The 15270-nt window shown below is 39.6% G+C and overlaps 1 long non-coding RNA gene across 1 annotated transcript in view; it reads left to right on the top strand.

Moving 5' to 3' along the window:
* Window positions 1–4709, top strand: part of LOC111820478 (uncharacterized) — a 14942-nt gene extending 10233 nt beyond the window's left edge. Inside the window, exon 3 of the long non-coding RNA XR_002824034.1 lies at window positions 4380–4709. This is a non-coding gene — a long non-coding RNA (uncharacterized LOC111820478). The remainder of the gene's footprint in view (window positions 1–4379) is intronic.
* The last annotated feature ends 10561 nt before the right edge of the window (window positions 4710–15270 follow it).

The following is a 15270-nucleotide window of genomic DNA, read 5'->3' as shown; positions in this document are numbered from 1 at the left end:
AAAAATTTTAAGTTTAAATTTAAATACATTAAAATTTAAATTTAAAAGCATCCCAAAAAAGTCACAATTAACCAAAATAATCTTGTACTCATCTCTGCATTTGGGGGATGGAATGGATACTTTGGGGGCTCTCATTTGACAACCCTACCCAGACTACATGGAGTGGGGAATGATTTTGATTAAGACAAGGTGGATGTTTGTTTTGTTGTTGTTTTCTTAATCAGAAAAGAGAGTTGGGAAAGCATGCTCTTGTTGTTTTCTTAATCAGAAAAGAGAGTTGGGAAGGCATGCTGTTGTTGTTAGGTGCTATTGAGTCGATTCCGACTCACAGCGACCTTAGGTACAACAGAATGAAACACAACCCAGTCCTGCACCATCCTCACAATCTTATGTTTGAGCCCATTGTTGCAGCCACTTGTTCAGTCCATCTCATTGAGGGTCTTCCTCTTTTTTGCTGACCCTCTGTTTTACTAAGCATGATGTCCTTCTCCAGGGACTGGTCCCTTCTGATAACATGTCCAATGTATTTGAGATGAAGTCTTGACATCTTTGCTTCTAAGAAGCATTCTGGCTGTACTTCTTCCAAGACAAATTTGTTCATTTTTCTGGCAGTCGATGGTATATTCAATATTCTTCGCCAGCACCATAATTCAAAGGCATCATTTCTTCTCCAGTCTTCCTTATTTATTGTCCAGCTTTCGCATGAATATGAGGTGATTGACAACACCATGGCTTGGGTCAGGCACACCTCAGTCCTCAAAGTGACATCTTTGCTTTTTAACGTTTTAAAGAGGTCTTTTGCAACAAATTTGCCCAATGCAATGCATCATTTAATAATGTTCCACTGCTATTCATAAGATTTTCACTGGCTAATTTTTTCAGAAGTAGACTGCCAGGTCCTTCTTCCTAGTCTGTCTTAGTCTGGAATCTCAGCTGAAACCTGTCCACCATGGGTGACCCTGCTGGTATTTGAAATACCAGTGGCATAGCTTTCAGCATCACAGCAACACGCAAGCCACCACAGTACGACAAACTGACAGACGTGTGGGGAGGAGAGCGTGCTAGGTAGGCAGCATTGTAGCTTCCATAGCCTATTACAGACTGAGGGTAGGATGTTGTTTGCCGTTGAATCCATTCCAACTCATAGCAACCCTATAGGGCAGAGTAGAACTGCCCCAAAGGATTTCCTAGGCTGCAATCTTTATGGAAGCGGATCCACGGGTATTATCTCCGCCAGATATGCTGGTAGGTTCAAACCTCTGACCTTTTGGTTAGCAGCCAAGCCCTTAACCATTGTGCCACCAGGGCTCCTTTGAGAGTGGGCTAGATCCCCAGTAGTCTTTGAGAATAGACTTTTAATGAAGTAGTTAGTATAGTTGAGATAAGTCACAAGTACAACCTCACAGATTGTCTGGCTTTTTGTTCAAGGACACTTCTGTGGGCTCTGATCCTTGAGTTGACAGTATTTAATGTTTGGATACCCCACAACTACCCTCTAATACTCTGCTGATTTATGACCATAAACCTTATTATTTCTAGCACTGTTGAATAGTCATATATTTAAACTGTGTGGAAAGACTTCCAGTAGAGAGTGTGGGAGATGGGGTTTGGTCAGAGGAGAAGGGAGTAGAAAGACTTGGGCCAGCTGCTGTGCCTTGTTCTTTAGAATTTATGTCCCTTTAGTTGCTGACCACTTTTCCTCATATGACCACTGCTTTGCCTTGAGTGTTTGTATGAAACTATGATATAATGTATGGGTTATGAGGCCTTCGTTTCAGATGTTGTGAACTGAGCTCTGCATTCACTTGACAGAAACCAGACTCATTTTTCCTCAGAGACCCCCCTTAATGGAACTGGAGCTGGAAGACCTGGGCTTGAATCTTGGCTCCTCCCCTTATTTGTGTCATACTGAACAAGAAATGTAGTTTTTCTTAATCCTTTTTTTTTTTATTAGTAAAGGAGGTAATTCCTATTGTAGGTTGTTGCAGTGAGTATTAAAGGAGATGCTAAGAAATCATTTTGTAAAATTCTGAAGGGTTATTTGAATGTCTGCAAAAGTGTTATGGATTGAATTGTATCCCCCCAAAATGTGTGTCAGCTTGGCTAGGCCATGATTCCCAGTATTGTGTTATTGTCCACCATTTTGTCGTCTGATGTGATTTTCCTATGTGATGTAAATCCTACCTCTGTGATGTTAATGAGATGGTATTAGCAGCAGTTAATGTTAATGAGGTAGGACTCAATGGACAAGATTAGGTTATGTCTTAAGTCTCTCTCTTTTGAGATATAAAAGAGAGAAGCTAGCAGAGAGACATGGGGACCTCATACCACCAAGAAAGAAGCACCTGGAGCATAGCCCGTCCTGTGGACCTGGGGTCCCTTTGCTGAGAAGCTCCTCGACCAGGGGAAGATTGATGACAAGGACCTTCACCCAGAGCCAGTGAGAGAGAAAGCCTTCCCATGGAACTGACACCCTGAATTAGGACTTCTGGTCTCCTAGACTGTGAGAGAGTAAACTTCTGTTTGTTAAAGCCATCCGCTTGTGGTATTTCTGTTATAGCAGCACTAGATAACTAAGACAAATAGATTATGAGTCTTTGGAGGAAAGGCAGTGTGTCCTAATTATCATTTTATGTACCCACAATGCTAAGCAAGTGTCTTAAAGTTGTAAGCTCTGTGAGGGCAGGGCCTTGTCTGTTTTGCACTACTGTATCCCCAGCGGAGCCCTGATGGCACAGTGGTTAAGAGCATGGCTGCTAACCAAAAGGTCAGCAGTTGAATCCAACAGCAGCTCCTTGGAAGCCTTATGGGGCAGTCCTACTCTGTCTTACAGGGTCGCTGTGGGTCAGAAATGACTGGATGGCAACGGGTTTTTGTATATCCCCAGCATCTTTATAGAATCTGGTGCTTATTTTGTTTTCTTTATTTCTAAGTTTAAAAACTTTTTCATTTTTTTTTTTTTTCCTATTTACCTCTCTTCCTCAGGTTCATTATCCCTTCTCCATCTTGGAAAAAATAGTATAACAAAGCATAGCACCCTCTCCTGTGGCTGGGTAGATAAGCTAACTCTTTGGTTGCTAGTCCCTAAAAGGAAAGAGAGGGGAGGTTAGCAACAGGGTTGTCTTTAGATCTATGTCTGCCTCAAATAAAAAAGAAACAAGATAGCAGATTGGAAACTGGAGGACACAAGTACTGAAAGAAAAATACTTGGGTAAAGACAAACAGTCAGGAATTCAGGCTTAGCAGTTGAGTGAAGAATCCAAGCAAGGAGTTTGGTCTGGAACCTGTGAAAGATAATCTAGACCATAATGGAGTCCATATTGTTGTTCTTAGGGGCCGTCGAGTTGGTTCTGACTCATAGTGACCCTGTGCACCACAGGACGAAACACTGCCAGGTCCTGCGCCATCCTCGCAATCATTATGCTTGAGCCCGTTGTTGCAGTCACTGTGTCAGTCTGTCTCGTTGAGGGTCTTGCTCTTTTTTGCTGACCCTCTACCAAGCATGACATGTCCAAAGTAAGTGAGATACAGTCTTGCCATTCTCGCTTCTAAGGAGCATTCTGGCTGTACTTCTTCCAAGGCGGATTTGTTCATTCTTCTGGCAGTCCATGGTATATTCAGTATTCTTTCCCAACACCATCATTCGAAGGCGTCAATTCTTCTTCGGTCTTTATTCATTGTCCAGCTTTGCGTGCATATGAGGTGATTGAAAACACGATGGCTTGGGTCAGGCGCCCTTGGTCCTCAAAGTGACGTCTTTGCTTTTCAACAATTTCATGAGGTCTTTTGCACTTACTTGAAGCACTTACTAATGAAGATCAAAGACTACAGCCTTCAGTATAGATTATACCTTAACATAAAGAAAACAAAAATGCTAACAGCTGGACCAGTAAACAATATCATGATAAACAGAAAATATTGAAGTTGTCAAGGAGTTCATTGTACTTGGATTAAGTCAACATCCATTTTAAGATACTAGACCTATAATTCTTTTGGTAGGCTGAATATATCCTTCAAATTTGTTTTTCTGAAAGTGAACTATTTGACTTTCATGGCTGACTCTATTAGTACATATCAGCTCTGTGATATTGGGCAAGTTTTCAAGTTCTCTTTAATCTGTTTTTTCAGCTGTAAAATGGAATAGTATTAACCTTGCAAAGTTGTTGGGATGAAAAGCATGTAAAGCACCTAGGATAGTGCCAAGTCTGCAGTAGGGATTTAGTTAATGGTGGGTATTATTATTTGTTGATCTAGGCTTCAAGTGATATCATTTGCATATTACTTGACTTTGATATAGTACAAGCATTCCATATGTTGTCAGTCTTGTGAATTTCAGTATTGTTTTTAGACTAAATATTTATTATGTTCTCCTTTCATAGATTTCTGAGAGAGCAGACACCATCTTATTTCTGTTGGATTACATGCAGTAACTCAGAAGGCATAAATTAGCTGTCAGAAGTAGCATCATTGAAAGAAAGGTAATTTCAAAATTTGAAAGGGTCACTCAGACTTAAATTTTACCTAGGTTATGTTTATATCTTTGACATAGATAATTAATAATCCTCTCAGACTAAATTGGATTCATCCAGACTGTAAGACATTTCAATTATGTCTAATTCACTCTGTGCTGGAGAGTGTTTTCCTCTCTTCATCTTTCCAAAAAATCTTTGGTAGTCCAGCTGATTTTCCATCCCTGTTGCTGGTGATCTAAGTCTTTTTTTTTTTTTTTTAAGGGGAGTTATGGTATAAATCTCTAAATCTTTTCTATGACTAATGGAAAAATTAAATTTTTTTCCAAAGGGCTGTGACCACTACTGTGCTCTGTGATATGGACAAAGTGAATAAAGACTTTAGTCAAACAAATACAGTGCTCATTTTCTCACGTCTCATCCTTTTATTCAACTGTGATACTCCTTTCTAGTCCCATTGATGTCTTTGGTAGATAACATTAATCAATTAGATAAAGAGGGATTCTTGTGGCTTCTTGGACTATTAGTAGTTTGTATTCCATTAACATAAATTTGAAATACCCATATTATAATCCTTATGCCAGATATATATTTTCATCTACTAACATAAACCAGTGATTCCCCCTTTCTTTGTAAAAATTTGTATGACACTTCCTCATCTTTGGATGGACCTTCGCTAATCCCATTTTTAGCAAAGAGATTAAAACTCCAAAGGAAAGTTACAATTTATGTTGCTCTGCAAATATTTTAAAATTTCCTCCAAACTATTTTAAATGTATTTTGTTTAAAGATAAAGCACCAGGTGCCTTTGGAATCATCTTTGTGGGGAGTTTGTGACAGGGGTGGGAAGAAGATAAGCTGGAAAGAAGTTGTATGCCATGGTAAGTTTTATACTTCTTTTAGGCTACTGTGAAGTTGTCAAGGAGTTCATAGTTTTGCTCAATTCAGCAGACATCCTGAACTTCTATTTTGTATTTAGGATAGTAGTAAATAGAGCTTTTAGCAGACTATGAGTAATGTAGACTCTTGAAATAGAAGGAGTAAGGTGTTTCATTTTGTGAGCGCAGACTTGCTCTTTGGGATCTTTTAGTGACCATGAAGGTAAACACAATTGAAAGCAAAAAATCAGGCTTTTATTCTCATAATGTTTGCAAGTGAGCACATTAGATTTTAGAAATGGTCAGGCAATGAGGCTTTCCTCCTTTAGCTTTGCTTTGGTCCAAAGATAACATTGCTTGATGAATTCTCAGTAAATGTACAGAAACGATAATATATTGCCAGACTTGAGGGTCTGCTTGAGACTCGTGCTTTATTACCGTTTGGAAGAAGAATTTATTGTTTTAAACCATTCACCGTCTGGGAGCGGCTGTAATTGTGACAAGACGAATTCTGATTTCACTGGAAGATGGAATAGGATAGTGAAAAGAGCACTAGATTGCAGATCAGGAAACCTAGGATCTCTACTTGCCTTTTCTTTTCAAAAACTGGCTGTGGGACCCTAAGCAGCTCATTTAATCTCAGAGTTTCTTTGTAAAATGAGAACATTAGAATTAAATGTATAGGGTCCCTTCCACCTCTGGGTACCTCTGGAGGTGCAGTGGTTAAAGCACTTGCCTGCTAACCAAAAGGTCAGTGGTTTGAACCCACCAGCCACTCCATGGGAGAAAGACATGGCAGTCTGCTTCCGTAAGGATTTACCGCCTTGGAAACCCTATAGTGCAGTCGTATTCTGTCCTATAGGCTCGCTATGTGTCGGAGTTGACTCTACGGCATGGGTTTGATTTTTTTTTTTTTGTTTGGTTTCACCAGTGGGGAGGAAGTTTTAGAATAATATGTATATTATTAAGGAAGACATCCCAGGCTGTTTAGTTAGAACCAGTTGTGTCATATTTAGTAAGAAATATAAAAAAAAAGTTTCTATTGCCATTCAGCATGATGTAGTGGAAAGATTATGGGACTGAGAGGCAGAAGATGGAATTGAATCCTGGCTTAATCATTAGTGGCTGTGTAGCCTTGGGCGAATAACTCTGGTTCTTAGTTTCCTCATATATAAACTAGAGATGATAATACCTACCAGTGACAGAGACTGCTAACTTTACTCCAGTAGCCATTCTTCTTTTCTTCTTTTTAGAAATAGAATCCCAGGATCCTGCCCCCAAATTGTTGCTAGCCCATGACCAGCCAACTGCGGCTTCATTTCCCAGCTAGATGCAGTTAGGTGGGGCCCTGTGACTAAGTTTGGGCCATTGGGATGTGTAAGAAAGAGATGTGTGCAGCTTTTTGTGTCCTCTTAAAGACAAAGCCATTTGCCCTGGATGCCCTCTTTTCCTTTTTCTCCTTGGCTGGGAAATGACAAGAATTGAAGCAGCAGCCTTGGATCCAGAGATGGAAGCCCAGTGATGAAGACAGCAGAACAGACTGGCTAGCCTGGGTTCCCTGGAGCAGACCTGTCTCCCCACCCCACATTACCCACTTACTTTGAACTGTTATGTGACAGAGAAATAAACTATCTTATTTAAGCCCTTGCATTTTTGTATTACTTTTGTTATAGTTGATTAGTCTTCCTAGCAGCCTAACCAGAACACTACCTTAAAGAGTTGTTGTGAAGATTTGAGATTATAAATTGCCTAGTTTAGGGTGTGACACATTGTAGGTGCTCTATCAATGGTCACTATTATTAATTAAATATATACTTTCTATATGAGTGGGGCACAATGCCAAATATAAATATCCATGAAAATGGTTTCTGTTATCTGTGGATTCAAGAAAAATAAAAACAAGCACTCTTTCAGTTAAAAAAAAAAACAGCAATAGCTAGTTAAAGAATAAAATTTTTATAGTGTCATTCTTAATAGTAACCAAAAATATAATTTATCTAGAATGAAACAAGAAGTGGGCATGAGGACCCATTTGAGGAAAGCTTACAATTTAATTGAAACGTATAAAAATATATGGAGAGATATGTTGCTTAATGTTAAAAATGCTTTTCACAAAGGTTAGGTTATAGGTTTCATTAATGTTAAAAATTCAAATAATGAGATAAAGTACGTAATAAAAAAATATTAGATGCCTGGCCACCCTTCCTGAACCCTGGGTCGTTATCCCCAAAGGCATCCCTCTATATTTTTCAATTATTTATGCAAGTCATTTCTTGATTTTCAGTTTTGGTCAGTATCTGTTGACTTTCTACTAAGGCAAATGAGGATTTAGTTCTCACATATTTCCTCCATCAATTGATTCCCCTCCTCCCTCCCACCCCCAGGTTCCTTCCCCCAGTATAGTTAACACAAGTTTTGGTTAGCCAGTGTCTTCATTGTGATTATGTATTATTCATAGCAGAGTCATGTAGTGCTTATGATGACATTCACTTTTTCCTGTAACTTGTTTTTCTTGGAGTTTTATGGGAAATTTTCTTATATTATTTCTTCTCTATTTTCTCCTCTCTTGAATTTCTTTTTTTTCCTTTGTTGTAATCTTTTTTTTTTATCGTCCTTTAGATGAAGTTTTACAGAACAAATAGTTTCTCATTAAGCAGTCAGTACAAATACTGTTTTATGATATTGGTTAACAACCTCATAACATGTCAACACTCTCCCTTCTCCACCTCGGAGGACCTTTTTTTTGGTGAAAATATGTATAGCCAAAGTTACACCGTTTTGAAAGTTTCTACATGTACAATTCAGTGATATCGATTACATTCTTGCAGTTGCGCTGCTATTCTCACTATCCTTTTCCAAATTATTCCATCACCATTATCTTCAACTCACTGTCCCCTAGGCTTCCCATCAAACCTTTTGTGTCCTCTAGAATTTCTATAGTGTAATATTGAATTTCCTGGATTTTGATCTTCTAAATTTATTTTTTCCTTTGTTAGTTCATATGTGGAATTTCCTAGCTTTATCTTCCAACCTTCTCATTATATATATGTGCATATATGTACATGTTGTTGTCAGGTGCTTTCGAATTGATTCTGACTCGTATCGACCCTATAGGACAGAGCAGAACTGCCCCATAGGGTTTCCAAGGAGTGGCTGGGGGATTTGAACTGCTGACCTTTTGGTTAGCAGCCAAGCTCTTAACCACTACACCACCAGAGCTCCACATATGTACACACACACACACACACACACACACACACACACACACACACACACACACGTTTCTGCTTTCATTTAAACTTTTCAAGGTTTTTTTCTTGTTTTCTGAGCATTCATTTTCGTACTCTCCTGTTACTGTTGTACGGATACAATTCCATCTTATCTCTCTGAGGATATACTTCTAGTGTTTTAAAAAATAATTACTTTGCGCTGCATTGTCTTGTTTGTTGTCGTTCATTTTTCTGTTTGGTTTGGTTTTTGTCTTTCATGTTGGAAGTATTCCTCAAATGTTCTTCAGATCGTTAGCTAATACTAAAACCTTCGTGGATGCTCTGTGTGCATGAGCTTCACTCCAGGGTTGTTGGTTGAAGACCAGATGTATTTCATTGAGACATCTATGACTCTTAATATCTTTAGTTTTTTTTTGGATGGATTTCTCTTCCCAAAGAGGAATCCTGTCTCCTGTCCGGCAGGTGTAAGACGGACGGACTACCAGTTTTCAGCAGTTGAGAAGAAGAGGGCTGGGGTAGGGCCTGGTGGTGGTCTCACCGCTTAGTACTTAAGTTTGTATTTAATCTCCTTGTTTTCAGAATAGTAGGTCCCTGGGTGGTGCAAGCAGTTTGTGATTAGCTGTTAATCTAAAGGTTGGTGGTTCAAACCCACCCAGTGGTGCTGTGGAAGAAAGGCCTAGCAAACTGCTTCCCTAAAGATTACAGCCGAGAAAGCCCCGTGGAGCAGTTCTACTCTGTAACACACGGGGTCGCTGTGAGTCAGAATCGACTCATTGGATTTGGTTTTTGATTTTTATGTTATCCTCACACCTAGCTGTGCCTAGAGTTCCTGAGCCTAGAGCCTGTCAGATTAAATTGTTTTCAGAGAGTAAACTGTACTACTACCCTGCCAGGGTGGGAGGGCCATCCAGGGTCTCACTGTTCCTTTTGTGGGGTATGTCATCCTCCTGATTTTTGCCTCCCGCCCCCAATAACTCTACCCCATCTTCCTGGGCCTTTCTAGGATTCTTTTTTGTGAATTTCCCTTCTCGTTGGCTTCTGCCTCTTAACTACAGTTAAGCTTCAGCTCTCTGTACTATTCTGTCGGAAGCTGTTTATCCCTCTGCTTTCCATCTTTCAGAAATTTCCTAAGTTCTTGTCTTTTTTAGTCTCCTTCAATCTTTATCCTTATTGTTTACTTAAAAAAAATTCCTTTACTGTCATTTTCATGGGGTTTTGGGAGAGTGGAGATAAATGCATGTATGCAAGTCCACTGTTTTAACCAGAATCTTTCAATTTTTTAAAAACAGTAAACAAAGTTTAAGCAAAGTACGGTGAAGCTTGTGAGAAGCGGAACTCAACGGGACTGCCTTGTTTTTCTGGCTGTCGCAAGTTTTCCGCCTTTGACGGGGTGTAGTCACCACTTTTCTGTTGCTGTCTATTTAGTGGGAAATGCTTGAGTTTTCCTTCTCTGACTGTACAAAGGTTCTGGCTTTAGCAGGTTTTACTGTAACAGCATAAAAACAGAAATACTGTTCAAAGGAGCTAGTTTGGTGGCCAGCCTCATTTGAGAAAGCCCATTTCCCCTGTGGCTCCAGCATCCTTACCCTTTTTTATGCAGTTTTATGTTGGCATGTCCGAGCCTATGAGGCTGGGAATGCTGAGTTTTCTTGGCACCTAGCAAATCACGAGCTTGTGACTGCTGAACATCTCCAATGCCAGGCAGACCCCTGTTTTCCTTCCTAAGCCATCTCTGAAATACGTCTTCATAAATTTCTGGTCCACAACTTACATTGAATCCAGTCAGTGGAAATTTTAGAGATAAAGAGCTTTAGCTGTATGTCATATGTATCCCATAGAATGCTTCCAGTTGCAAGTAACAGAAAACCTAACTTCAACTAACTAAAACAATAAAGTGGATTTGTTAGTTTACTTAACCAGGAAGTTGAGAGATAAGTCAGTCTTCAGGTGCTGTTTGATCAAGTCTCAGGCTCTTTCTCTGCATTCTGTCAGCTCTGTATAATCTACATGTCAACTTTGTTTATTTGGCTGGTTTTCCTCATGGTTGCAAAATGACTGCAGAACTCCAGGTATCATGTTTGATACCACTGCTGGTGCATGTTTTAACAACTGTTCTACAGTAGGCCAGGGGCTGCTGCTGCTACATCTCACACCAGTCATGGTATGCTCTGGGTGAGACAGTTCCTGGAGTGTGTCTTGGCTGTATGCCATCAGCAGCCATTACTCCCAGCAGCTGGGAGATTGAATCCTTAGGGGCAAGATCTGGGTGGTGTACTATAGTGTCCACTAAAGGGGGGTTTCAAGTGTTCTAGAGTGCCTTATTGCCAGGAACAAAAGCTAGCCCAAGCTAATAGAGCATGAATTCTTAGGTGGACGCTTTTTTCAATAGGTAACAAGTTTGGATATGATTTCTTTGAGTCTTTAAAGTCCTTATTTTAGCCAGAGATTTCATTTTCAAAGAAGAACTATATAAATCATTAATCCTATCACTGAAATGAAAGATAATTTTGAGATAAACCTAGGCATTATTATTACCTTAAGGAGTGGGTACTGCTTTTTGGTAATACAGTTTCTAGTTTTTGGAAGTTTTGTAATAGGGTGGTATTACTGCTAGCTTATTGAAAAATACTTTTTAAAGAACCCAGATCTGTAACTTTAGTTACATTCATAAACAAGAAAAGCCAAAACACATGCTAAAAGCTAATATATGTGTATTTTTTAACAGCTTTATTGAGATATTTTTTATTTATCATAAAATCCACCCATTTACAGTATACATTTCAGTGGTTTTTAAGAGTTGTGCAGCCATCACATCTCATGTTTGAACATTTTCAACACCCCACAAAGGAACCCCGCACCCATTAGCAGTCACTCCCCATTCCTGGCTCCTCCTTCCAGCCTTAGGCAACCACTAATCTACTTTCTGTGTCTATCGATTTACCTATTCTGGACATTTTGCATAAATAGAATCATACGATACGTGCCCTTATGTAACTGGATTCTTTCATTTAATGTTTTTATTCTACTTTATATTAATCTTAGTAGTAATGCTTTCACTTGTAATCAGGGAGAATGGAACACTGCAGAACAAAGTGGAAACTCTTCCGTTACCTTATCTCTACTTCATGTCACTGTTATCCATCACCTGTGGCCTGGTGAGTTTTTAGTTATGGTCAACAACCATCTTATATCAGTGAGGTAGCTCTGTTTTAGTAGTTTGGTGGGTTAATCAGCAATGGATGAAGTAATCCCAGTGATTTATTTATCCATTCATTCATTTAAATTGACTTTGTAGAAGGATATGACTGGGATATCACATAAACGTCAACCTGCTTTCAGGAAGAACAACATTCCAGGTAATGTTAGATGTGTGATTTTTTTTTTTAGGAAAAGAAATTGAGCCCATTTTTTCTTTCGTCATGTGAGTATAAAAGAAGAAAAATGCCTGTCAGTGTGGTTGTTATCTTAGAACCATTTATTAACTGTGATATACGGGATACTGTGCTAAGCATGTCACATGAATTATTCCTTATTTTTCTCATAGGCTTGTCAGGTAGGTAGGAGTAGCCCCAGTTTAGAGGTAAGGAAAACGAACCCAAGAGGCTGAGTCAAAGGTCCATGACTACTAAGTGGCATTCAGACTCTGGTTTGTGCCAGCTTTAACGTTCATGCAATTCTGGATGGTTACCTGTTTCCTAATTGCTCTTTTATATTCTGTAATATTAGTGTTAACCACTGCACTGGGAAAAAAGTTTCTTGGAATGAATTGGTTATGATTCAAATGATAATTTCATGAAAAGTAATAGGGCTGTGTAAACTGGGTGCTCTAAAGCGCAATAGCAGTGTTCCTATTTAATAGTGCAACTAAAGAACTATATAGGCCCAAATTATTGCCTATAAGAAGTATTGAATAGTTCTTTTTTTCTTTTGTTAACATTTATTGGGTGTGTTTATGATGTGCCAGCTTCTGTGCTGAACATGTTAGCTCGTTGGAACCTTGTTTTTGGGTTGTCTTAACCCTCTGTCATAAGGACTTTCAGTGTCCTCGTTTTGCAGATAAAGCAGGTGAGGGTTCAAGAAGTTAAGATACTTGCCCTTAGTTTTTAGCTAAGAAAAAAGACAGAGCTGGGATTTGAACCCATGTATTCTGGTTCTTGGGCCAACATTCTTAAAACACTGTGCTATGCTGACTCTCTGTCCTTGAACATTTTCAGTAGTCATTTTTACTTGTTTTTGGTGAACTTGAACTTTCCTTCCATTCCTGTGCTGTTTCTTCTTAGTAGTGATCTTTACCTTCTTGCCTCTAGTCTTGTGTTTCCAGTTCTGGTAGAATGGTGGATGGATATGAGTGATTTACAATTGCTAATTAATTGTACTTTAGTAAGACAATTTGAAAGATGTCAAATGTGTGATCAAACCAGTTCTTAACAAAATACTCATTATAAATGTTTTTCCATTGCAAAAGGAGCACATTCGTTGTAAGCAAAAGGGTTTATACTCATTGATATGTTTCTTTCTTTTTCTTCTTTAAATTTTTTGCTTTCAATTCTGTCAAACACAGGGTCGCTATGAGTCAGAACTGACTCAAGGGCACCTAACAACAGCAACATCCCTAATTATCATATGAAAGTGATTATCTTCTTGAAGGAATTCTAGTCATCAGCAGAGATGCCTAATAGAGAAATTATTTCTAGAGGCTCCTGGGTTAAAAATTGCACCATGTGTGTGTAAAGTTCTAAAGGTAAATCTGACTTACCTTTAAGGTTGAGGGCAGGAAGGGCACCCTCTAGTCTAGTTTTGTTCCACTAATGCCTATAATCTTTGGCTCCTATGGGGATGAGAAGCCCAGGGGTGGAGGGCTGCATCTATTAGCAGCGTATTTTTGAGAGCTGCTGGGTGCAGGAGGACATGCATTCAATTCCCCCGGCTCCTTTCAGAGTCTCTGCCTTGTTGTACCTGAGCATTGTCTCCCAGGGAGGCACTCTTTCCATCCATCCTTCCCTGGCTGATTTCAGGGTACCAAAAAAACCCATTGCTGTCGAGTCGATTCCAACTCATAGCGACCCTAAAGGACAGAGTAGAACTGCCCCATAGGGTTTCCAAGGAGCGTCTGGTGGATTCAAACTGCTGACCTTTTGGTTAGCAGTGGTAGCTCTTAACCACTATGTAACCAGGGTTTCCGATTTCAGGGTACACTCCTCTAAATCTCAACTTTTCCTTTTCGTCAGTATTCTACTGATATATTCAGTAGATATTCTGGCATACCTGCAGATGTTCTATTATTTAGTAATATTTTCCTAAGGAAATCCCTTCTCAGGTATTTTGGAGTGCGTTCACGTGCCTCTATTTCCTAACCTTCTATAAAAAGTTCTCCTAAGGAAGTCTTTCATTAGAAGACATAAAAGGTAGTAGAGTCTTCTTTATGCACTCCCTTCAACCTACTTTTCTAGGCTAAACGAACCCAGGGGTTTGCTAAAAACATCAAAAAGTTGTAATATTTGATGTATTTCTAAATTTTTTTTTTCCTGAAACACTTGTTGCATGGTTTAAATAGGTTAAGATTTAGAATGGAATCATTGATAAGTAATTTGGGAGCATTTATTCAAACCTTTAGTGGTTATTCTCAAGCCCCTCTTACTATATGCAATTTGGAGGACAATCATTTAAAATTTAGAAGGATTCATCATCCTTCAGATTTACAGATAAGAAATTACAATTCTGTCTATGTCAAACCCATTGCTATCAAGTTGATTGATACTCATCGCGACCCTATTGGACTGGGTAGAGCTGTCCCATAGGGTTTCCAAGGCTGTAAATCTTTATGGAAGCAGACTGCCACACCTTTCTCCCGTGGAGCAGCTGGTGGGTTTGAACCACTGACCCTTTGGTTAGCAGCTGAGTGCTTAACCACTGCGCCAGCAAGACTCCTTTTATTCTAGGTAGCGGGTGACTGTTCTTCCTAACATAAAGAGTAGCTAGTCTCTCTGTGGTATTAAGATTTCATGGGGGAGTGTGATTAGGAAAAAAAACAGTCTGAAAAAGCACCTTAAGGGTTTGATAAGGAAAAAAAAAGGTGAGAAACAATGATCTTGAGTAGAGATACTTTTAGCATAGCATCTAGCGTATAGATAGTACTGTAAAGCAGAACCCACCTATGTAGGGTAAGCATTATGTCCTAGTTCCTATATACTCTGAATTTTTATATTCTGGATACTAACTGTGATGGTTAAAGTTATGTGTCAGCTTGGCTAGGCTATGATTCTCGTGGTTTGGCAGATGTTGGACTGATTGCTCTTCCATAATGTAATGTGATGTAATCACTTCCATGCTGAGATCTCCTGTAAGCAGCAAATCAGTTGAAAGGGGAGTTTTCTTGGGAGGATGTGGCCTGCTTCCAGTATGTAAATGGATGTTCTAGCAAGGCTCACTCTTGCTCTGAGTCCCACATCCGACTCATCATCATCGGAGCTCCAGTTTGTGGGACGTGAGCCAGTAGCCTGCCACCTGACTTGCAAATTTTGGGATTTGCCAGCTCCTGCTGCAGTTCCGTGAGCCAACAGCCTGCTGCCTGACCTGCCGGTTTTGAGTTTGTCAGCCCCTGCAACCGTGTGAGTCAGGAGAAGCCTCCAGCCTGACGTCTGACCCATGGGCTTGGGACTTTCCAGCTTCCACAACCATGTGAGCCATTTCCTT

The sequence above is a fragment of the Trichechus manatus genome, unplaced genomic scaffold (assembly GCF_000243295.1).
Source record: "Trichechus manatus latirostris isolate Lorelei unplaced genomic scaffold, TriManLat1.0 scaffold00039, whole genome shotgun sequence".
Lineage (NCBI taxonomy): Eukaryota > Metazoa > Chordata > Mammalia > Sirenia > Trichechidae > Trichechus > Trichechus manatus.
This window is presented reverse-complemented; position numbering and strand designations above follow the sequence as displayed.